We start from the raw sequence: 23983 nt of genomic DNA on the forward strand, positions 1-23983 counted from the left end.
CTCTAAAGGAGAATGTCTTTGGAGATGCTTTTCTTGTGCTGGTAGATTTATCTAGCAAGTCATCTAGAAGATTATGAGTTGGTCAAAGAAGATCTGACAGAGTTTAGGCATAGTTGTGAATTCTACATTTTTGACAAGTGAAATAGGGCAGACTGTTACTGATGGTGTTCAACAGTGACTGTAAACTCTTAAAATAACTTTTTGGATTTATTACACCTGCTTAGAAATAGGTTGCATTGAGACAGTAGGTTAAGATGAGAGTGTATGCATATGTGTGTGTGTGTGTGTGAGTGTGTGTGTGTGTGTATTTATATCTTTACAAATGTCAAAGCTGTAGATGACATTTAACTAAATGGTTGGCTAGGTCAATGATTTGAAAAGGAATAGTGGAGAAGCATCCTATCACTCAGAGAAGAACGTAGATGATACAGCTCTTGAAATGTTGAACATAGAAGAAGTCATGCATTGTGTAAAAATGTTATGAAGAAGAGAATAGCAGGAGGTCAAAGCATACCGCTAGACTCTGGTGATAGAGTGAACTATGTGTTTAAGGCATATATTTATGTTGCTTTTTTTTTTTTAATGTGGGGAATATTTGGCTGCATGGGTAGCCTTGTGGCTGAAGTGAGAATGAATATGTGCAGCAGAAACACATGCCAATTTTGGGAGATTCCCCAACAGGAGTTACACAGTGACAGCTTTTCCTGTTGGCAGAGCTCTGTGCATTCTTCATCTCTTTGCTACAGTTGCAGAAATATGGACCCTGTAATAAAATGCATTATGGGTGGCACAGATAAAGATCAAGTTCAGTCGTTGCAGGTGATGACAGGTCAAATTAGAATGAACAGCTCAGGGGTGTTGAAAAGTGAATTTATAGATATTAAAGAGGGTGTGAAGTGCAGTGTTGTGAATTTTTGAAAGTATCACCTCTGGAACTGAGCAGGTGGCTTAGGAATCTAGAGAAGTACCATGTGAGAGAAGTCATACAATTGGGCCAATGAGTAACAAATTGGAGTTTGGAGGAGAATTTGGAGATGGATCACTAAATAGAAAAGATGTTGGAATAAATGTGAGACTTAGAAGGTAACAGAGGGCAGGGGAATAAAGTTAGGTACTTTCCACTGGAATGCCAAGGGAAAGTCTTTCTGGAAGGGGTCCTTCAAGTAGCAACTAAAACTATTGGGTCAGTTTTGAGCATAGTCCTTGAAATGCATATAAAAAGCCCACAGTCAATACTTTGAAGGAACAAAAGATAATACCCTCTTCCAAGTAAATTAATCCAGCTTTTTTTTTTTTTAACTATTTGTTTTTGGTGAGACTTGAATCAGTATCAGAGGACTCTTCCCAATGCACTTGTGATCCGTTTTTCTCTTTTGTAAGTCATCTATCTATCTGCAATTTAAGAAGAAGAGTATATCATCTCTGTTGATATTGAAAAGGAGATTCTCACGTAGACATATGGGCCAAGGGATTTTAAGATGATAATTATGTACCAGCTTTTTAGGAAGTAGTGCCAACACTCAGGTAATTAGGAATGAACAGATCAGAAAGCTGAGTCTGAATGTCTGTCAACTACAGAAGACTGTTGCTCTCTGTGGCATTTGAGGGCCAGTTTGAGTACAGCATGTGAAATAGGCAGGGCACTTCACAGTTCCTGGGGGTTGCTGCTTTATGTTATATGCTAGGTTCTGAGGGGTTCTATGGAGGCACAGTTGTTAAGGAACAAATTGTTCATTGAGCCTAAGGATATTGTTTGTAGGTTTGCATTTTGTGTTTATTTTTTTCATGCTGCCCATTAAGTAACACTGTAATATGCCTTTAAGATATTTGGTCTGAGTGATCCATTTTGACATGAAGGTTCTCTTAGAAATTGCCATTATTTTCTCTGATGCTTATCATGGAGACTAGATAGATTGGTAGTTGGTTTATCTTGTTGCAGTTCTACTTGAAAGTCAGAATTGCTTCACCCAGAGGTAAAAAGAAATTTAATCCTGATTTTTGGGAAGCCACAAGTTCTGACACCAAGTGATAATAAAATTCTTAGGACAAAACTCACTTAGTGAAGTATCTACCTAATATATTCCATGTTGTCTTTCAAGAACAACCATATACAGTCTATTATTCTTGAACCTAGAATGTTTGAGTTACATATGGGTGTGTGTGTGTGTGTGTGTGTGTGTGTGTGTGTATATACACGTACAGTACACACACACACAGATAAAGAGGGAGGGAGATGGTGTCCTATTGTCCTATAGACAAGATTCCCACATGTGCCAGCAGTGCATTGTGTGATGATTATATTATTCTGAGGCAAAACAAAACAAGCAAGTCATATAAATAGCCACTAGATGCGAATTATCTTTGACTTTCCTTGCTTTCACCCCCATGTGTAATCATTTTGTCTATTCCTTTAAAGTTTTGCTGCTCAGGAATTGTTTTATCTTGCTTAGACATCTGTAGCAGCCTTTAATTTTGGAGTCTTTCTCCATGCAGTGGCAACATGGGTCATGATGAGGTGTAAGCCAGGTCATGCCGCTCCTTTGCTGAAAACTTCCATTGCCCTTAGAATACCATCTCAGTCGGGCAGGCTGATCCACAGTCTCTCTCCAGTCCTGCATTGCAGCCATTCACTCTTAACTCACTTTAATCCAGTCGCACTGATGTTTTAGATCCTTGGTGCTAAAACCTTTTGTACCTCAGGCCTTTTTGCACCTACAAGCCTCTCTCCCTGGAATGGTCACCCTATTCATACCCTGATTAGCTTTTTCTTCCTGTTTTAAAATTTTGGTTCTTCAGAGAGGCCTTTCCTTGCTTCTCCATCCAGTGTAGTTTCCCTAGCACTATTCTTTCTCAGCTCCTTATTTGCTTCCTTCCTAATACCTGGTTTAGCTTGCAACTTTGATCAGTCTACAATTTTGCCTTGAGCTGGTGTTAGATTGGAAGCTCTGGGAGAGCAAGAATCAAGTTTTTTTTTTGTTGTTGTTGTTCATTGATCTCTCTGGCCCCTAGCACAATGTCTGGAACCTAGTATTTGCTTAATACATGTTCATTGAAGATAAATTGGATAAGTGCATTCCTGGAGAGGCATAAATATTACTTTTATTTGTCTAAAGATTTCCCACATTCTAGCTGGTGGTTAGGCATAGCTTGGTGGCTTATGCCTATAATTCCAGTGGCTCAGGAGGCTGAGGCAAGAGGATCACAAGTTCCAAGCCAGCCTCAGCAAAAGCAAGGATCTAAGCAACTCAGTGAGACCCTGTCATTAAATAATATATGAAATAGGGCTGGGGATGTGGCTCAGTGGTTGAGTGCTCCTGAGTTCAATCTCTGGCACACACATACACAGACACACAGACACACAGACACACACACACACACACACACACACACACACACGCACACGAAAAAAAAAATTTCCCATATTCTAGATGAAGGTCCATCTGGTTTTCTTGTTTTTAAACTGCACATTTCATTTTCTACTTCCCTGTTCTGCCTTTTTCTCTTGCCATGTAAAATTTGATCCTTTCAATTATTCCATATTGGAAAATGCCTCATAATTTCAGCTATTGCCAAAGTGGTAATTTGGTCTGGGTAGATGACTCCCAAGTGTATGCAATTACTTGTTACTTACAGGTGATGGGAGAAATTGATCCATAGAGCACAGAGATTCATCACTGACTTCACAAATGCTCCTATTCCAGACAGAGCTCGGGTACCTCTGCCTCAGAAGCCTCATGCAATAGGCATGGAATTGAATACATTCCTATGAAGAAATAAGCCAAATAACTTGCAGTATTTGGGCACATCAGGGAGATAACATAATTAAGAGGTTCATTTAGCTTGGAATAGGATGCTTTCGATTTTCTCCAGCATTCTGGTGTCGACAGAGTTTCTAAAAAGGTGGATATGTGTTTGGTCCCTTCCACATTGGGAGTTTTGAAAAGGAAGCCAGTGAGCCACATGTCCTCTGAGTTCAGCAGTAGCTCCAAGTCCTTGAACAGCTGCTATTCTCAGTGTGGCTGCAGAGCCCGTGTCCCAGCTGGAGACACAGAGAAGGAAACGTGTGTGAAAGTGTGGTACTCTGAGCAATCGGGAGGGAGAGGCTGGGGAAGAAAAGCGAACTGGAAGAACAGGCAGGAGAGACAAGGGAATGAGGAGGTGGTGTGGAGTGGGTGGTGGAGAGAAAGTTAGATTGTGCTCTTTCTTAAAAATAATCCTTTTGCCTCCTCCACCGTGCACTTTTTTCCCCCTAAGTTAGCAGCTGCCATCGTCTGAGGGTTGCCCAGAAAAGTGGGTGGGAAGATGGTCCTGGCTGATAGGATCTGGAAACACAGTGTGGCTTCCCACCCTCCATGGTTTTGGCCTCTTCACTTCTCTTTTTGTTAGTGTCCTGGAGTATGTATGGGGGCACCAGGGGCCACTGTGTTACTGCAAAAACTCTGAAGACGTGTGAAGTGTTAGGAGACACAGCTACAGACTGAACATCCTGCTCAGTACATTGATCTGCTGTGTAATGCATTTTGTGACAAGCTTAAACAGGCATCAGTGCTGGGAGCTACCAACCGCCCCTCGCACACAGGTCTGGTCCAGTGGCAGCGACGTGGTGCTAGCTAGGTGTGCACGGACACTCATTTAGTCTTGTGGCATTTTTTAGTTCTTTGGATGTGTACCAGAATTGACGGATTTATGCTAGTGGACATTGTTCTGTGAGCCTGGGACAATGGTTGCCAGTTGGTGATCCAGTTATATGCAGGAAATTGAAACAGAGAAATGGGCAGCTGCTTTTGTTTGGGGCTTCCGGGTAAATGAACAGAGTAGCTTTTCATAAGAGCCAAGAATATTTGGTATTTTGTCATTTGACTTCCCTTTTTCCCAGTGCACACCCCTATGCCCGCTCCCAACCTGACATCATACTTTTTAGTACATTTCTACTTTTTTTTTTTTTTTGGATGTTTTAAATGCTTTTAGGCAAGACCCTTCACTCTGCCATCATAAAGTAAGATTTTTAAATTTTTCCATATGCCATTGACATACACCCAAAATGAACACTATGCAGAGCAGAAGGGAATCTTCAGGGTGAGTGTGAAATGAGATAGTGCTGTCTCTGTTTAAAGAAACATGAACAGAAGAACTATACTGTCTACCTCATTCTTATCTCTATTGATGGAAATAGGAGGAAACACTTTATCTTTAGGTCTGAGATCAAAAGGTTTTATATTAAAAAGTAACTGGCCTTTTCAGAAGGGGCCCCTGCTATATGATTTCCCTGGAAAGGCAGAGTGTATCAGGCTGTTAAGAGCACATTTTAGAGGTGGCTTACTTGAGTTAGCATCCCAGCTCAAACTTGCAGTATAGCCTTGGAAACATAGTTGTTTTATGTTTCAGCTTCCTCATCTGTAAGAAGGGGATTGTGATAGAATTTCATTGTATATTATGAATATCAAATGAGCCTGGCATCTGGTTAGCAATAATGGTCAGCAGTAATTATATTTTGAGTTACCTTGGATACATTCTTCAACTCATCTTTTTCTCTCTCTTGCATGCAGATAATGCCAAAAGTTTCAGGCTAAAACTTTGTAGAGATTATTCCTTATAAACAACAATTATTATTCTTTAAGCTTGTCTAAACTTGTCTTCTATCCTGACTACCAGTAGCATCTTTGGAAGAGTCAACCTAAATTCAGTCTTTCAACTTGCCAGCGGGCGCCAGTCTGAATGTTGGCTGGCAGGTGCAAGGACCAAGGAAAAGACAATTTCAGGGCACACAGGTGACAGCTACTGAGCTGCTCTTTTATGTGGGGTACTGCTAGTAGCAAGTGGCTCTGCTTACCAAGTGTGTCCTTGAATTTAGTCAACAGGTGGGTTCCCAGTTCTGCACCCCTGCAAGCCAGTAGCTTCTCTCTTTGTGTTCCTCAGTGAAATTAATCTGATTAAGAACAAGTCAGGAATCTGAAGGCAGTGCTATGTTGGAAGGAGAACACTTGACCTCTTGTGTTTTGGGTGGTGCTGGGTTGGCACAACAATATTGTGCTTCGTGTGATACAAATAATGGTTGTTTATTCCTGTGGTGCCAATGGGCATGAAAGAATGGTGTCATGGTGCTTCTGTCTTCTTTAGCCAGTTGACTATATAAATATCTCAGAGGGCCTTGACTTCTGAAATACAGTTCTCTTGAAGTCACCTCAGAGTGCCCTCCAATTGGCAATTCTTATAGTATTCATTTCCTGTTGCTACTGGCCATTCTCTTCCAATAGTTATTCCATCTTATCATGCCATGGGATGTTATGAATAGTGTGTTTACGTGTGTCATGGGAGAGTTGATGTTGTTGCTATTTATAGTGACTCATGAGTTCAGGAGGCCTCAGAGGTTCTAGTGTACTCCAGGTGCTGGGGGTATTCAGGGCTAAAAAGAGATTGTAACTTGGAGTGGAAAATGGGGGAAAACCAGAAAGGAATGTGGAATTCAAGATGTGAAGTACTCCTTAGTGAAGTCAACAGGGTATAAATGATTATCTGCAACAGGCATTATTACTACCTTAGCAGAAGATGGGACACAGCCTGTGGTTTGGAGTTAAGTTTGTGAAGCAGGGAGCATGAGTGTGAGTGCTTTTGTGAGTGTGTGTGCACGTGCACGCATGTGTGTGATTGGAATGTACATGAGGAGTGACAAATTGGCAATCACTTTTTTGGAGTGGTGTTCTGTTTAGGAAATTTTTCATATGGAAGCAAATAACTTTAAAATGACATGTGTTCTCAGTACGAGGGATTTCAACTCAGGGCTTTGTGAGTATGGCCTGTTGAAGCTGAAGTAGTTGGGGTGAGGGACCATGGGTGCACTCTATAAATAAGTTCTCCAGAATTCTTCCATGACCACAATCTGAAGGAAGGAATGCTAGGTTCTTTTAATAACTTTCCCATCAACAGGAGTTTTATTTGAGTTTTCATCCCACTTTGATAGAGGTGTTGTGAGTATGGAGCCCCCATTTTCATTTGTCTCTAGAAACAATCTTAATTATCTTTGGTTCTTTCCTGTTCTTTCTCTTCCATAGCCATCCATTCACCGACTTTCCTTCAGTGTCTCTTATATCCCCTCTTCCTTTGAATTTCCTGGGCAATATCTTTCTATTTGGTTTTGTAGCCTTTAGGGTCTTCCTTGAAATAGAAGTTATTTTAGATAAGGCTGCCAGATATCCAAAATATCAGTTTCATCTAGTGTCTCTTTAATTATAAAAACAAACAAGTGAGCAAAACTCTCCTCATTACTCTGCATTAATTAAAGCTGGCTCCTAACTTGGAATTCATAGATGTTTAAGAGTAAATTGACAATGTAACAGAGATTCCACTATTTACTGTCAGTATTTTAAAAAGCATAATAAAAAGTACACAGATTTTCCCTGACCTTGTAAGTTCATTTATACCAACTTGCAATGACTTTGCCAGTGTTTTTATTAAGTATATATTTTTTATTCATTCTAATAAGTTATGCATGACAGTAGAATGAATTTTGACACATCATATGTAAATGGAGTATAACTTCTCATTCATCTGGTTGTACATGATGTAGAGGCACACAGGTCATGTAATCATATATACATCTAGGGTAATAATGTCCAATTCATTCTACTATCATTCCTACTCCCATGCCCCCTTCCTTCCCTTCACTCCCCTCTATCTAGTCCAAATTGTCTCTGTTCTTCCTCACTTGCCTTATTGTGAATTAGTATCCTCATATCAGAGAAAACATTTGGCCTTTGGTTCTTTGGGATTGGCTTATTTCACTTAGCATAATATTCTCCTATTCTATCCATTTATCAGCAAATGTTTGAATGCCTGCTATATGACCTAAATTATACAGATTGGTATGTAGACTCGAACGCTTCCAGTAGTGACTGACCTCTTTCTGGTGTGTGTCATCTCTCCAGTGGTATCATTAGAGCCCCTCAGGGCAGGAGCAATATTACATGCATCTTTTGAACTATGTTCTGCAAAAACATATCCATTTAAATGGACAAGTAAATAAAACATTCAGAAATTACTTATTAGGTTCTAATAGTCTAGTCTAATAAAATAAAAACGTGAGAGGAAGGGTTGTGTAATTTATTCAATATTAATAAATAACTTGGCAAAAAAATGCTATTCCCAACTTATTGAAATGTGACTAAAATAGAAAGAGCTTTCCAGTAGGGTGTGTTTCTGAATAATGGTGAAATGAAGAGGTAGAAGGCTTGGAAAAGTAAATTTTCCCATGCTATAACTCTTCAGCTTTGTTTTGCAATAAATAATTTGCATGTAAATAAAATAGAAATTGTCTTTGTTTCCAAAATAGAGATAAAAGTGCTACCCCGTGTATAGGAAAAATATTAAAATATCAAGATTTGTGAAAATATGCAGACCAATGCAGGCATGCAAAATATTATTTCAGATGTAATTTCTCTAAGAGCCATATAGCTTGATAAGTTGGAATAAGCCTGCTTGTGTGGACAACTATTTATTTAGGGTTCATTCCCATGATGACGAATGAGGATAACACATAAAAGAGGTTACTTATGATAGTGATAATTGTTAATTAGATGTGCTCTGAGTCTGTTTGTAGCATTTGTTACAGAGAACTTTAAGAATTGATTTTATATGTGTATCTGGGATTAAGGTTTGTGATCCTTTCAGAAATGAATTTAGATGACCTTTAGACATGTTTCTCAGAATTACCACTTAATGATTCTGAAACAATAACACCTCTGGAATACATATGTTATTTTGCTCATTATCACTTAAGCAGAATTCTTTCTTTCTTTTTTCTTTTCTTTTCTTTCTTCTTCTTTTTTTTTTTTAAAGCAGGATGCACTTGCTATCCTTGTTCAAAAGCCACTTCTCATGATAATGGTATTGTGATCCAGCAATTTGTATTAAAGTCATCTTTTTGCCAGTTACTAAAGTTTTAGCACAAAGGCCACAAGAGAAAGCAATTATTTTAAATTGATTCTGCTTCATTGATGAGTCTTTGGGAAGGAATAACTTGAATTAATGGAAAATGTGATTTGGGGATGCAAATTTATCATAAACATGTGAACCTGGTAGCTGGCTGTGTTTGTTCAAAACTGAAGTTGTTTTTATCTGAAAGTGGGGTGACTTCTATTAGCACAGCACTGGAAAGGTGATTTTTATAACTAGAAATTCACTGCACATTTGCCTGGTATCTGGAGTACACGTGAGTAACTATAAAACCCCAAGTTAATTTTTTGTCTAATTATACTTTGTTACTTGTGCAACTGCTGAATGCCACAAGCAAATAGGAAAAAAAATTTCAAAAACATTTTGAATTATTTTTTACTGTTGTCTACACAAGGATATGATTAATAGTCTTCTTTGATCCTCCAATTCCTAAATATAGATTTTGAGTAAAGAGGTATTCTGGTTAGGAAGGATTGAAAATAAGTAACTGTATTCTACTGGCTATCTCAGATGAAATTCTGACCAGAGTTTTTGAAAAGCATGTAAGCATGGCTTGAGGAAAGATCTCTGACCTATTATTTGCATGTTCAAATCAAACCTGGAGGGTTTGTAGATCTACATTTTCTTTAAGCTCTTCTTAAATAAAAAAATATTTTTTAATCAAAAATTTATTTTTATTTTGTTTTAATTGGTGTACTAATTGTACATATTTATGGGGTACAGTGTGATATTTTAATACATGTATACAATGTAGGGTAATTGTATACAATCAGGATAATTAGCATTTCCTTCACCTCAAATGTTTATCATTCCTTTGTGTTGGGAACATTTAAAATATCCTCTGTTTTAGCTATTTTGAAATATTCTGTAAATTGTTGTTAACTGTAGTCGCCTTACTGTGTGTGCTATGGAGCACTAGTACTTATTCTTCCAATTATCCATTCTCCCCCTATTAACTTCCAGCCTCTGAAGACCTCAGTTCTATTCACTCCTGAGTAAATACAATGGGATAAATTTAAGGATCTTCTTTGTGCATTTTAAAATATTTTTTAAGTTTTTTATTCTAATTAGTTACACATGATAGTAGAATGCATTTTGACACATTGTATGCTAATGGAGCATAACTTCTCATTTCTATGACTGTACATGGTGCTGAATCACACAGATGGTATAATTATATATGTATATAGGTAATAATGCTTATTTCATTTTACTGTCCTTTCCATCCCCACTGTCCCACCCTTCCCCTTACTCCTCTCTACACAATCCAAAGTTCCTTCATTCTTCCCTACCACCCTGCCCCCATCTTTGGTCTTAGTGTATTTTTGTATACAGGCAGAAGTGGCAGAGATGATTTCCTTGGTTGGCAGATGGAGAGAAAGATTCATCTAAATATCTGAGTGGGAATGGGGGATCTTTACTTAAAGCTTTACTTAAAGCTTAGGTAAAAAGAAATCCATCAAGGGCAGTGTATAAGCAGAAAAACCAATCTGGAGAATGTATTTATTTTAAAACATCAATTGAGGGCTAAAAAATGTCACTGAGTGGTGAATGACAAGCACAGGGATGATGCTGAAAGTAGTAGGAGAGAGAGAGAGCTATGACATAGTCTGAGCAAAGAAGAGAGGAAGTGAAGGGACCCTCACTATGGAGAAAGGCAGTGAGATCAAAGAGCAGAAAAGCCACTGGTGAGTGGCAAGGGACACTATCTTACCCTTCAAACTAGAGCCCTGCAGCTTAATAGTACCAGGCTTCTACATTCTCCCGTCATCCTAGTTTTCTTGAGCTAGTTTTTCCCTCCCAAGCATGATTATCAATAATTGCAGTGATTCTCCAGTCTGTAACTAGTTTTCTTTTTTTTTTTTTTTTTGGACCTAGGTATTGAATCCAGAGGTACTTTACCACTAAGCTACATGTTCAGCCCTTTTTATTTTTTATTTTGAGACAGTCTCACTAAGTTGCCTAGGGCCTTACTAGGTTGCTGAGGCTGACCCTCTTGCCTCAGCCTTCCTAGTTGCTGGAATTACAGGTATGTGTGGTCCACCTCACTTCCTTTCATTCTTATATCCACATTATGTCTTTGTATTAGTTTTAGAATCACCTCTATGAGACAACTTTCCTGCAGAGAGCTTGGGCCTTGTCTTGTAGCCATGCTTTCTAAAAATTCTCTTAAAGTACTCTCTGGTCTTCAGGCAGCAGGTATATTGCTCAGTGGTAGAGTGCTTGACTCACATGCATGAGGCCCTGGGTTAAAAAAAAAAAAAAGTGGAAAAAAAATGTCTAGTCATCTTGCAGATCACTTAATTTAACTCTGCAATTGAATTTATATTCCTTATAGGAGACTACTCCAAGGCTTTGTCTTCAGCCACAAGACAAAGCTGGATTAAGATGTTCACTTTTTACAAAGATGCTATCTTGAGTGTCCACACTATATCCAAGGCTGGCCGCTTGGTAATCTGCCTGATGACAGTGGAAATTCAGAGTGAGGCAATGGGACTTTTTTGGAAGACAGCTGGGTCTAGGGGAATTTTTGTAAGCAATGACCCATTCTTTAATTGAAACCACTGGATGTGGTTAGTAGTTTATTTTAAAAACACCATATGTTAGTTCATTCCTATAGACTGTGACAATCATAGTTTAATCAAAAGCTGCTTGTGACATTTCTGTTTAGTGTTCATAAAAAGTGGTTTGCTTCCTTGAAATCCTGAACCCTGTGCCAAATGCCAACACATTTACAATTATAGTTTTGCTTTTAGGCAGTTGTGCAACTTTCTGAATATGTGGTAGGTTTTAATTCATTTTTGTCACTTTCACTAATTTGTCATCTTCTTAAATGGAAAAATGTTTTCTTAGCCTTTTGTTTGGTAAACAAAACTTTTACTCCTTTCTCCATGGTTCCCCTGAGAGGAAATAAGCTAATGTAACTGCTTTTTGACTCTCCTTTTTGGTCAGAGAGCCAAGCTAATGCATGATCTCACTGAGACATGATCTATTTGTATGAACCGTAAGCTTGTAAGCTTGTCATCATCCCTCATGGTCTGGGGGCAGGCACCCTATTAGCCACCACAACAGGGTGAGAAAAGAGATACAGCCAGATCTCTGAGCCTTCCTCTCAGCACAGTGCAAGGCAGTTCAGTCCATTTTGATCCAACCCAAGAAATATTTATGGAGCACTTCTCCTTTTTAGGCATAGTCCTGGGCCCTGGGGCTGTGGAGATGAAAATGTCTTATAAACAGATAGTTTGTGTGTGTGACCCAATCAGATAAATGTAAAAGAATGTGATAATTGCTAATAGTGGTGTTATGACAGCGTAAAAAAATGGTGGGGGTATTTGGAGATAGCCTCACAGAGGAAAAAGCTCCTGATTCGAGTCTTGGAGGGGCAGGAGCGTACCAGGAGGTGGGGCAGGGAGAGTGAGGAGTTGGCTGTATTTCCCTAGGAATGGAGAATTACAGGTGGGGAATAAGATGTGGTGCTTCTTCAAAAGTATCCCTCTCCTTTTTTAGGAGGAAATACTATGGTTGTTGTCTTTCTGTACCTAAACTGACCACAAAAGCCCATTTTGGGAGACTCGGTGTAGTAGTTTGCCTAACATCACTCTTCCCTGTCTCCGAACTCTGAAGATAAGGTCAATCCATCTTGATCCAGTTCAGTAAATATTTATGAAGTATTTCTTCTCAGGTGTGGTTCACAACAGAAAAGTGCCAGCTGAAGCCCTTGACTTCCCAGGGTGCCCTGTGGTGAGGGGTGGCCATGTGACTTAGTCCTGGCCAGTGGGATGTAAGCTTAGGTGTATTGCATTATACATTTCTGTTAGTACTGACTTCTGTGAGAAACATCTACACAAAAAATTTCTAAACAATATCTAATGGGTGTTGTGAATGAATATTTTTGTTCTATTATTTTCTATGTAAGTAGTAAAAAACTGTCAGGTACATTCACTTCCATCTCTTAACTCTGTTCTTGTTGCTAGTGAGCCTGAGTAACTGCTTACATTTTGTAGGTCAGTTTGTTTATACCATATGTCTGTCTGTTCTCTCTATATGTACGCAGAGGAGGTTTATGAGAAGTAATTAGAGTGAATCTGTGTATTAGGTGATTTGAGTTTCATTGATGGAATGTTGATAATGATAATAATAATGAATATTGAACAAAGCCATGGTCTAAATTCCTTGCCAATAGATAAAAAAGTGAAATCTTAATTTTCTTCACTCAAACCTGAGGGTATTGTCCTCCTTTCTGTGTTTGAAGGCTCCCAGAGCCTCTGAGCAACTTGACATTATACGGTTGGCAAGTGGCGTTGCTGAGATGTGGATCTGGGGCTTTCTGATTCTAAGTGAAGGCTCTTAACCACTGCACTGTGGTTATTATGAGCAGGCTTTTTGACAGCTTTATACTAGAGTGAATGGAATTTGAAAGCACTGTATGTATCTAAATTCAACTTGTCTTGTCAACATGAATTCTTATGCTATGCGTAGAGTGATACTGAACTTGGGCAGAAAGGATAAAGAAGCCCTTCCTTTCCTCCTACAAGATCCTCCATGTTTAATCCAGAAATGTTAGCTTAGAATCATATTGTGCATACTTTTATTTTTTTGGCTGATTTTCTGGGTACAAAAAATTACACTTATTATTGGAAATGTAAATACAACAAACCATAACCAAAATAGCTACCACTGACTAGACGAAATGGATAGTGTGGCTGGATTTTACTATAGACTGATAATTTTCCTATCAGCCTGTTTATTTTGTTCAAATCTGTGTATTTTTCTATCTACCCAGTTTTCATTTTGTTTATGCATTTCATTTGTTTATTCACTCATATATTTTCTTTTGAATTTTAAAGTTTTGAAATTTGGTCAGTTTTCTTGGTTTCTTCTCAGGGGCGTGTTTTTGAAACATTTTGGCTTCAAGTGACTTTATTTAGTCACCCAAGCTTCCCTCCTCTAAGAAAGTCCTTACCCATCCAATTTGTTCCTGTCAAGCAAATGAAATTGGGAAAAGTTATTCAGTACTGAGGACTTTAGAGAGAATCTCTCAGTAAACCCCAGGATCATGTCAGTATCAGGAAAGAGGAGATGACTTGTTAATGCATTCATCCCTTTACCTAAAATATTTATTGAAACCAGGTGCTGTGCTAGGTGCTGGGGTTAGGAGAGGGAGCAAAATTAAAAACACTTTCTTTTCTTAGGGAGCTTTTAGTCTGGCACTTACTGATCAGACACCCATAGAGAGAAATGTGAAATTGCACTTGCAGTGAGTCTTGTGGTGGAGTGTGGTTCATGGTGCTGTAGTTTGATATTGGTAGAATTTGGTTAAGTTGGGGGGTTGTGGAAAAGCTTCTCTGAGAAAGTCCTATTTTAATTGAGATCTGAAGGATGAGGAAAAAAAATTAGAAGACTCTAGAGAAGAACACTGTAGATTAAATGGAAAAAAAAAAAAAAGCATAAACAAGGCTCTGGGCCAGGAGGAAGGATGATGAGTTGAGCAGGCTTATCTAAGACTAGCCATGGAACCTGACCTAGGTAGGAGGAGGCTTCATTGAGAGAAGTTTGATCTAGAAAGTAATTCCATTTTCCTTGACTCATATTTGAGAAAATGAAAGGTACCAATTTCATGTGGATATAGAATATAGAATATAGAATTCCCAATGCATGTAAATGCACATGTATATTTAAGGCATAAAGTAAATTAAAGCACCCATTTTTAACCTAAGTTGAATTGAAACTTTTATGTTTACCAACTTCCTTATTTTTTTCAATGCTGGTTATCTAGAAACCACTCCCAACTTCTGCTTGTATATGTAACTTTCTTTTCTGAAAATATTGCTTCCTAAATATTAACATGCCAGATAATGCCTGTGTTTCTAAACCTCTCGTGAGTGTCAGCTAAAGTGTTGGGTGTTGGCATGAAAGCAGCAGTCCTACCTTTTCTAGTGCCTCCACAATTTTTATGTTTTGATAAACTCATCTGGCAGTCAAGAAAAATCCCTTGAAATTTCTGCAGTTTCAAAGTCTAGAAAGATGGAGGGGCACACCAGATGAACGTTCAGTAGCACTGAGTTTAAATCATACACAGGCCTTTTCTATCTGTGATTCACATGGTGTCAGGAGGAGAAGGAAGATCAAGTGACAGGGTCAGGAGGACACAGAGCCTCAGCCCTGCTTTTGCTTGCTCAGTGACTTCCTTCCAGAATGACTCGACATGCATCACCAGAACACAGGAGGTACGCACCATGGTGATTTATACCATGGTTTTGGTTTGTTAGTTTATTCTGTCATGGCCAGAGCAAGAAAAAAACTGGCGATGCAAAGAGAGATTTTGTTTAACTGGAAGAATTTTGAAACCTTTGTGAACTAAGTACACCAGTGTATTTTTGTTCATGGTGCTTTTGAAGTCTGTGATCAGGAAATGTGTTTTCCCTAAAAAGAAGTCAGAAAAGGTCCCAGGAGGGCCTCATTGACTGTAACAAAATATGTTTTTTTAGAGCATTTTTCATGTTTTCACACTATTCTTTTTCTCCCTTTTGCTCCAAGTTGCATTTTTCTATCAGAGTTATTTTGGATGGAATTGGAAGTTTTCTCTGGCTCTTTGTGCACAGTTCCAAAGGGCATTCAGAGAGTTGACTAAGCTGAGTTAGCCATACATTGCCAAACATTTTATTTTTGTGTGGTGCTATATAACTTATAGAGACTTTCATACGTGTACCCTAATTGTTTCATCACCCTGATGCAATTAGAACCAGCATTATTCCTGTTTTAGAAATACAAATTTGAGGTTCCCCAGTCTAAGTAATTTGCCTGAGGTCATACCTCCTACGTTGGTCGAGGAGTCAGGTTTAGAACAACGTCCTTGGACTTCTGGTCTGGCTCTCTTTATGTCATATCATGAAACTGAAATACCAGAGTGATTGGACTAAAAATGAGGAACATTTGATAGTGTGCAATCAAATCCTGGAGGGTTCCATTATTCATTTCTCCAAAGCTTGGTATATTCAAAATTAGAAAATTATAGCTATGAATAGTTGTTTTCCACTTGATTGGTCTAAAGTCAACTGAGTCCTAGAGAAGACTCTTTGAAAGTGTGTTGCCGTGGAGATGGATGAGCACAGCCATGTAATAGCTTCCACGTATTTGAAATTCCAGCAGTTTAGGTGACAGTTGTGTCTTTCTGAAGGGCGTGGGCAGATTCTGAACGGGCTTTTCCCGTTGCTCATCAGCTTGGCCGTGGCTGCTCTTATTCCAGCAGTCACTCATTTTCACAGATGTCTTTCAGAAGTCTTTTTATGCTCTTCTTTTTTTTTGTGTGATACTGGGGATTGAATCCAAGAATGCTCAACTACTGAGCTACATCCCTAGCCCTTATTTTATTTTTGATTTGGAGACAGGGCCTCACTAAGTGGCTGAGACTAGCCTTGAACTTGTGATCCTCTTACCTCAGTCTCCCCTGTTTCTGGGATTACAGTCATGGGTCGCAGCACTCAGCGGTTGTTTCTTTTCTAAATTCAGAATATGTGGAAGCCATTTCTTTTTGGTGTATTTCATGTCTTATCCTCACCTATCAAATAGCTGGCATTAGGAAAATTCACACAGACTTGAGCAGGGACTCAAAACACTTGTGTAGTAGTTTGGACTTAATAAAGGCTGTCACCTCTGTGATTGTGTCTGATCTTCTTAACAGCCTTATGAGAAATCTAAGCCAGTATTACTCTTCCTTTTTTTTTTTTTAAATAAATGTAGGCAGCAAGATTTATGGAAGCAATATCTTAACAGTGGTTAAAACCATGGGCTCGAATGGTAGTTTGACTTCAGCTCCTACGTGCCTTACTCCCTAGCTCTTGACAGTGGGCAAAGTACTTGGTTATTCTAAGTCTCAGTTCTTGTAATCAATAAAATGAGGTGAGACAGCTACGTGCCTTGTCAGGTTGTCCTACGTTTTAAGTGAATTTTAATGCCTTCAAAGGGCACTGGCCAAGGATTAGGCTTGGTGTGTACTAGTTATTATCAGTAAACCACTTGATTACACTCACGCATTAGCAAAGAGCAGAGCTGGGCCTTTCAACCCCGACTCCTACCTCATTGTCTTTCCAGCATACCAGCAGTTTTCTTCTTTTTCTTCTCCATGGGAAGGCAGCTGCTATACACTAAGCTGTTAGTGAAGGCAATGGGTTTTTGAAATAAAAGACTTAAGATATTCTGTAAGAACATCTGAATTCTTGGAATAAGTCTGCAAATTATTCTAAAAATGGAGAAACACCTACTGTACTATTAAGAGAAGCTTGGTTCTAGCCCAAATTTAACTTGGAAAAAAAAAATCCCCCTCTGGTTCATGTTAATAGTATATGAGTACTTTGGGATATAGCAGTTTATCCACTGTCATTGGTAGGGGATTAAGGTGTGATGTTGGATTCTCATGTTATAAGCCCCTACCCACAGTTCCTAGGATGAATCTGGTGAGAGCGGGGGGTGAAGCTGCAGGCTCATTGGGGAACAAACCATAGTTTCATTGGCACTTTCTTCCAAGCAGATCAGTGTAGAGTAAAGGCCAGACAACAGATTTGTTCAAGACATTTACTGGATTGGGATTGTCCCTTGAAAAGTTTACATTCATGTTCGTCATGCCTTGTCTTTTAAGGAGTCTTGTTGGAACTTTCTAGAGAGCCTAAAGTGGTGAGGTGGCTGCTTCTGGCCCCCCTCACTACACATCTTCCATATCTGCCTGCAGGGGGCCTCAGTGCAGCACCATAACAATTTATGTGTCTGTCTATACCTTTACTTGTTTGAAAATTCTTCTTCTCTGATTATAAAAATATTAAGATTTGGCCTACATATAGCATTTGACATGTTACAAAGCATGCTTGCACATAAATTATCTCAGAGGTCTTCAGTGATTTTTATTTCTACCTTACATGAGAGAATATAGATCTAAAAGGTGAATGAATTGCTCAAGGAGCAGGACAAGTGTGAGAAAAATAGGACTCGAACATCTCAAATCTGGGACTGTGAATACAATTGGTGTCTTCTCTGAGGCTGGTTTAATTAGTTGTCGAGTTAATAAATTCATACATCTACAAAGGTTTTGCTGTATCTTGTAATAACAAATGAAGGAGCAAAATAGAAATCACAACGGGGGGGCGGGGCACACAATGTGCAGAATCACTAGGATCAATTTTGTTCCTAGAGTTGCCTTTAATTTGTCTCTGAGCCTTCTGGCAGCCAAGATAAAAAGAGAGATAATCAGTTACAGATTTCTTATCAGAAAAGGAAAAGCACACTAAAGAGAAGTAAAGATTTTACTAGTATTACATTCTAAAAGGATTGAGGCTTCAGATAAGGTCAGTAAGAATAATAGAAGATAATGCTCTCAATCAAAGTTTTATAGCTATGCAGTAACATAAAAAAATGCATTACAAGGGGGCTGTCATTTGTTGGGTGCCCTTCGAGTTTGGCAGTCCACAAGGGAACTCCACCTGCCTTATTTTATTTAACCCTCATAAACATTTCATTATTGCAACTATCACTTAATGGTATCATTTTGTCTATTTAATGATAAGAAAAACCAGTTCATGCTACTTCTTCAGGGTCATGCAGCTAGGAATCCTGCAACTCAGATCAGACCTTGTCCGATTCCAGAGTCCATGTTCTCTCTACTCTCTCATGCTGCTTGTCATGCTGTGGGGGAGGTGAATCAACTAAACACAAGTGCACTGGGCCCTCCATACCTGTGTGTTCTGCATCCACAGATTCAACCATCAGCAGATGGAAAATGTTCAGGAAACAATCACATCTGTATTAAACATGTATCAATTTTTTTGGGGGGGTCATTCTTTAAACAAAACAATATAACAGTGTCTTACATAGCCTTTGCATTAGCTATTATAAGTAGTCTAGAGATGATTAAAGTATAGGAGAGGATGCTTGTTGGTTATATGCAAATACTGTGTCATTTTATAAAAGGGACTCGTGCTTCCATGGATTTGGCATCTGGGGAGGTTCTGGAACCAATTCCCTCAGGGGATGATTGTGTTTCATCTTCCAGTGGTTCTACTTTACCCAGGAATGCATTTTTACAGTATCTAGATTAGAGGGTCTTCTCTAATTTCACTTCTTTCATTCAGGAGGTGAGTGTAGAAAAGCTCATATTCTGCTGCTGCTTGAGAGCATTTTCCCTAGAGTGGTTGATGATGGCTTGGTTGTGGTTGTCAGATACAGAGCACATTAAATACATTATCTTCGTTCATCCTCCCAACAACCCAGGAAGGAAGATGCCAGATGGAGAAAGTAAATTTCACAAAACCATATTGATGCCCAGTGGCAGGATTCAAATACAGATCTTCTTGGCTCTGATGAGCATGTGCTACACCATTTTACTAGGGGGCCTCTTGTTAGGCAAGTGGTAAGATTGTTCATTTCTTGAAAAAAGTTGAACTGCAAATCTGGGCTCTTGTCTGGAAGAAAGACCATCTTACCATAGCTCTCAGAGAGACTATAGGGATACCATCATATGACCCATAGGCAAGGTGGAATTTTCCTTCAAAGGCAGTTGCTTCCGCTTCAGTTGGTGCTCAAGCCTTCGTGTGCACAGTTACACATGGCAAAGCATGTGTGATATGACTTTGACATGCAAAAATTTCAAGAAGATTTGCCTGATGATTTTTCACAACCACAGGTAAACCTTAAAAATGTTTCACTGGATTCCATTTTATAGGGTCTGTGAGGAAACCACCAGGGTGAATTAACTACTAGACATAGAAATGTCAAAAATTGATACGAACAACTTTAATTTGGGAGAATGCAGCAAAAGTAATAATTTCAGTTTAGAATAGTTAATTCAGAGCTGTTCTTTTTGACAGGCCTTAAATACCATGATCAATTATATAAGTAATGTTACTCCCATTTTGTGATTATTCTAATAATAATCATCATCATTTCTACCAACAGCACAATAACAATAGGTAGTGTTCTCTGAGTACTGTTTGAGGGTTTGATAAGAAATGGCTCATTTAATCCTCATAACCCTGTGAGGTAGATCTAATGTTTAACTGTCTAGATGAAGAACTATAGATAAGTGAGTTAGCCATTCAAGAACCACAGCTGGCTCATTGCACTTGATCCATCTTTATATGTTTGGTAGATCAGGTGAAGATGCTTGTATTGCTTTTCTCTGTTGCAGGGAACAATGCAACCAATTTATGTGCCAATATTTCTGCATTTTTAGAAGTAGAATTTAAAATAAAAGGGATAGGAATGCAGAAAAAATAAAACAGTTGCTTGCTTAACTTGTGAGGAGACTATTCCTGAACACCCTAATTCTTGTAGTGGGGCAAGTATCAAAAGACTGGGTATCTTTTTTTTGAGCTCATGTAGTTTGGTTCATAAATAGTTTTAGTCCACAGAATGAAAATCTGTTTAAAAGTTCAAAAAGATTCCTCCCCCTCCTCCTCCTCCTCCTCTTCCTCCTTCTTCTTCTTTCTTCTTCTTCTATATATGCAAAGTTGTAAGTGAATACAATACCTTTATTTTTATTTTTATGTGGTGCTGGGATGGAACCCACTGCCTCACACATGCTAGGCGAGCATTCTACCACTAAGCCACGACCCCAGTCCTAATTTTCTTTTTATTATAAAATAAATTTATTGGTAGTAACCTTACATAATTTGTTGCCAATATTCAATGTTACAGACTTTAAAGTCTTTGAAATATGCAAGATGCTTACGTATAATGGTATAAATCCTATTATTGAGGTCTCACTTTTATAATTTCCTTCTGTTTCTTTTTGTAAAGGCCTGTTATATGATTTCCATAAATATGTTCAGTAAATGGAGAAATAAACTGAGAGAAAAACTATCTTTTTTAAATAATCTACACACTTCTCACACAGACACATTTATTAAGAGATTCCTGATAAAGATTTTTCCATTGGAAGAGGTGGGTACTGATGCTGGTTACCAGTTTGTAGAGTGAACAACCTCTTCTCCATAGCACCCTGTGAGTTCTGTGTCTGTGAGGCAGTGTGTCAACTTCTTCCTCTCTAGATCACTGCCAGAAAGGGTTAGTCTTATGATTGTTCTTGATAGAGTCCCCCACAAGGTAATGCACAGTGTTTGAATTACTTATATTAGGGGACTTTTGTCTAAACTCCATTTTCTCCTTAAACTGAATATTGGATTGAACACTTGAGAATTCTTTGTATTGACAGAGAAAATATTAGCATAAAATTGAAAGAGTAGCCAAGTATTTAAAAAGTGTAGCTCTGAAAAACATACTGGTTACGTATTGTATACTGGAATAAGATTGACCTGAATTAGATGTATGGCCTTGAGCTAGTTTACTGACTTGTTTAAATCTTAGTTTCCCCATGTGAAAAATGGGGTAATAATACCTAATTCATGGGATTATTATGATTATTAAATACCATAATCAATATGAAGTGCTTAGCCTACTGATTGAAATAAACTTTCAATGTGCATATGTACCACTTAAGATTATTCATTAAAAATGGAGTAAGTTATGCTCTGAGTCTGTTTACTCATGAGGAATTAATTAGAGCAAAGTGTTTGATAAGAATTGGAGTGTCCCCACACATAACATTCCTAAGTTATTTCAGTTTCAGAAGTTAAGTTCCCAGATGTGGTTAATGTCGTCAGAGGGTCAAGTCCTGGAGAATTTTTTCCAGCCTGAAAGAGATGAAGGTGGTTCTCTAGTAGAGCAGACAAAACCTTGCCAAGGTATAGTTCCAGTCAGCTGTGACATTTACCAGCTCTGATGTTGGGAGCTTCATTGAATGTGTTTGGGCTTCAGTTTACTAAGCCATGAAATGAGGAATTGGTATGGATAATCTCTAATTTTTCTTCTGTTCTAGCTCTTATATTATTTTACTCTAAATGAGTATAGGTCATATGAAACTAGATAAATTAGTCAGGTCAGTTAAAAAAAAAAAAGTTACCAGAAAAAGAGTTCTTTCTTTCTTTCTTTCTTTCTTTTTTTCAATAGTCACAAATAAGACAGAGGAAATAAATGAAAATAAAACAAAAACTCCAAAGTAGGTTGCTGGAGAGTCTGTTTCTTTACCCCCCAAGTGACCAAGTGACTCTTTTATTGTCTTTTTCCTTGATTCCTTTGGAGAAATGGCCTCAGCTTATTCATAGTCCTAGGGTCTTTTGCTTCCTTCCTTGCCTGAAAAAAAAAATCTTTTAAATTCTTTCATTGCAACAGCAGGAGGGGCCCCAAAGGATGTAGGCACAGGAAATGTGTTTGCTTTAATTGTTGCCAGTTCCCAGTTGCCCTGAGCTGTCACCAGAGTGAATATGTGAATGAATCAAATGAATAGGGAAGATAAATTCAAATAACAGAACACACACACACACTTTTTTTTTTCCCCCTCTCAAAGAACCATTTTGTCTTGAGCAAAGGGTCATTTAAACTGAAGATGTGGTTGGCTTGGTGCCTTGGAAAGGTTTGTCACTTTCTTTCTACAATACTTCCTGAAAAGTTTTTGTGCCATTGGGGACTTGTTCAAATTGGTTATCGTCATTTTCTTTAAAATGAGGACAAGGGGGTGGTTAAGAGTGGCATACATTCTAGAACTAGTTTGGTATCTTTCAGGTTTTTCAAGGTTACCATCAGAAAATTAGCTCTTCTTTCTCTGATGGTGTTTTGATACCTGTGGTATTTCTAGCAGATAGACGCATCACAAATTACCTTGTTAAATCTCTACAACTCAGTGAAACAACTCAGGGAAAAGTCACTTGGGCCATGTGGCACAAACAGTTAACTTGGGCCTCTAGCACTGAAGCCAGTGTTTTCTCTACCACACCACGTTTCCTTCCTATGTTGGGCTGCGGCTTCCTAATTCTTGCATAATGACTTGAGTTTACCACAGTGGTAACCATCTCCCACCAGCAGTAGAACCTGAGAAGAGTGAAAGGATTTTTCCATCTTTCAGAAGCCATGTTGCTCAATGAGGTTGAGATTGCGGGTTTACCTCAGTCAGATCCACGAGGACGTGGCTGCCACACTCTCCTGAAACTAAGGACAGTAAAAAAGCAAACTGAAGAGCCATGATGGAACTAAAATTTCCAAGAGCAAGCTCCAAGTGCAGATGGGAGACCTATGCATGGGCAGAGAATGTGGCAACTGGTCTGAAGTAATCCTGCAGCGAGCGGTGCCAACTGGCATGGAATATTTTTTTTTCAACTTTTTATTTTGAAAAATTAGATTTGCAGGTGGTTTTAAGATAGTACAGAGAAGTCTCATGTACCTTTCTCTCTGTTTCTCTGATGGTTGCATCAGAGGTAACTAGAGTGTAATATAAAAATCAGGAAGTTGACATTTGTACAGTGTGTGCATATTGTTCCATGTCATTTTATCAAGTTCAGATTCATTCAACCACCAACACCACAGTTAAGGTGTGGAATAGTTCTATCACCACAAAGATATCTTTGGGTTATTTCTTTATAGTTACACTTCCTCCTTTTAGATCATCCACAACTCTGGTAACTACTAATCTATTTCCATCTCTATAATTTTGTCATTTCACAAATGCTGTATAAGTGAAATAATGTAGTATGTGAACTTTTTAGATTGGCTTTTTTTTTTTTTTTTCACTCGGTATTACACCCTTGAGATTCATGTAGGTTGTTGTAAATGACTTTTTGGTTTGTTTTTGTTGAGTAGTGTTCCATAGTGTGTGTGCACCAGTTTGTTTAACATTTACCTAGTAAGAGACATTTTGGTTGTTTCAAGTTTTGGGCTATTAGAAATAAAGGTGCTGTGACCATCTGTTTATAGGCTTTCAAATAGTAGTTTTCATTTCTCTGGGATAAATGAAATATAATTTCTGGATCCTATGGTAAATGTATGTTTAATTTTTAAATAAATTACCAACTCTTTTTCAAAGTTCTCTTATTTTACTTCCCACCAGAAATATATGAGGGATCCAGTTTCCTTTGTATTCTCACTAGCATTTGGTATTATTCACTTTTTAAATTTTTTTTTTTAGCTGTTGCAATAGTTGGTAGTGATGATCTTGTCT

The 23983-nt window shown here is 38.4% G+C and overlaps 1 protein-coding gene across 3 annotated transcripts in view; it reads left to right on the forward strand.

The window, feature by feature from the left end:
- The window catches only part of Slc4a4 (solute carrier family 4 member 4), a 327804-nt gene that overhangs the window by 62048 nt on the left and 241773 nt on the right, over positions 1 to 23983 (forward strand). The gene's annotated exons all lie outside the window — the stretch shown is intronic.

The sequence above is a fragment of the Callospermophilus lateralis genome, chromosome 8, assembly GCF_048772815.1.
Source record: "Callospermophilus lateralis isolate mCalLat2 chromosome 8, mCalLat2.hap1, whole genome shotgun sequence".
NCBI classification, from domain to species: Eukaryota; Metazoa; Chordata; class Mammalia; order Rodentia; family Sciuridae; genus Callospermophilus; species Callospermophilus lateralis.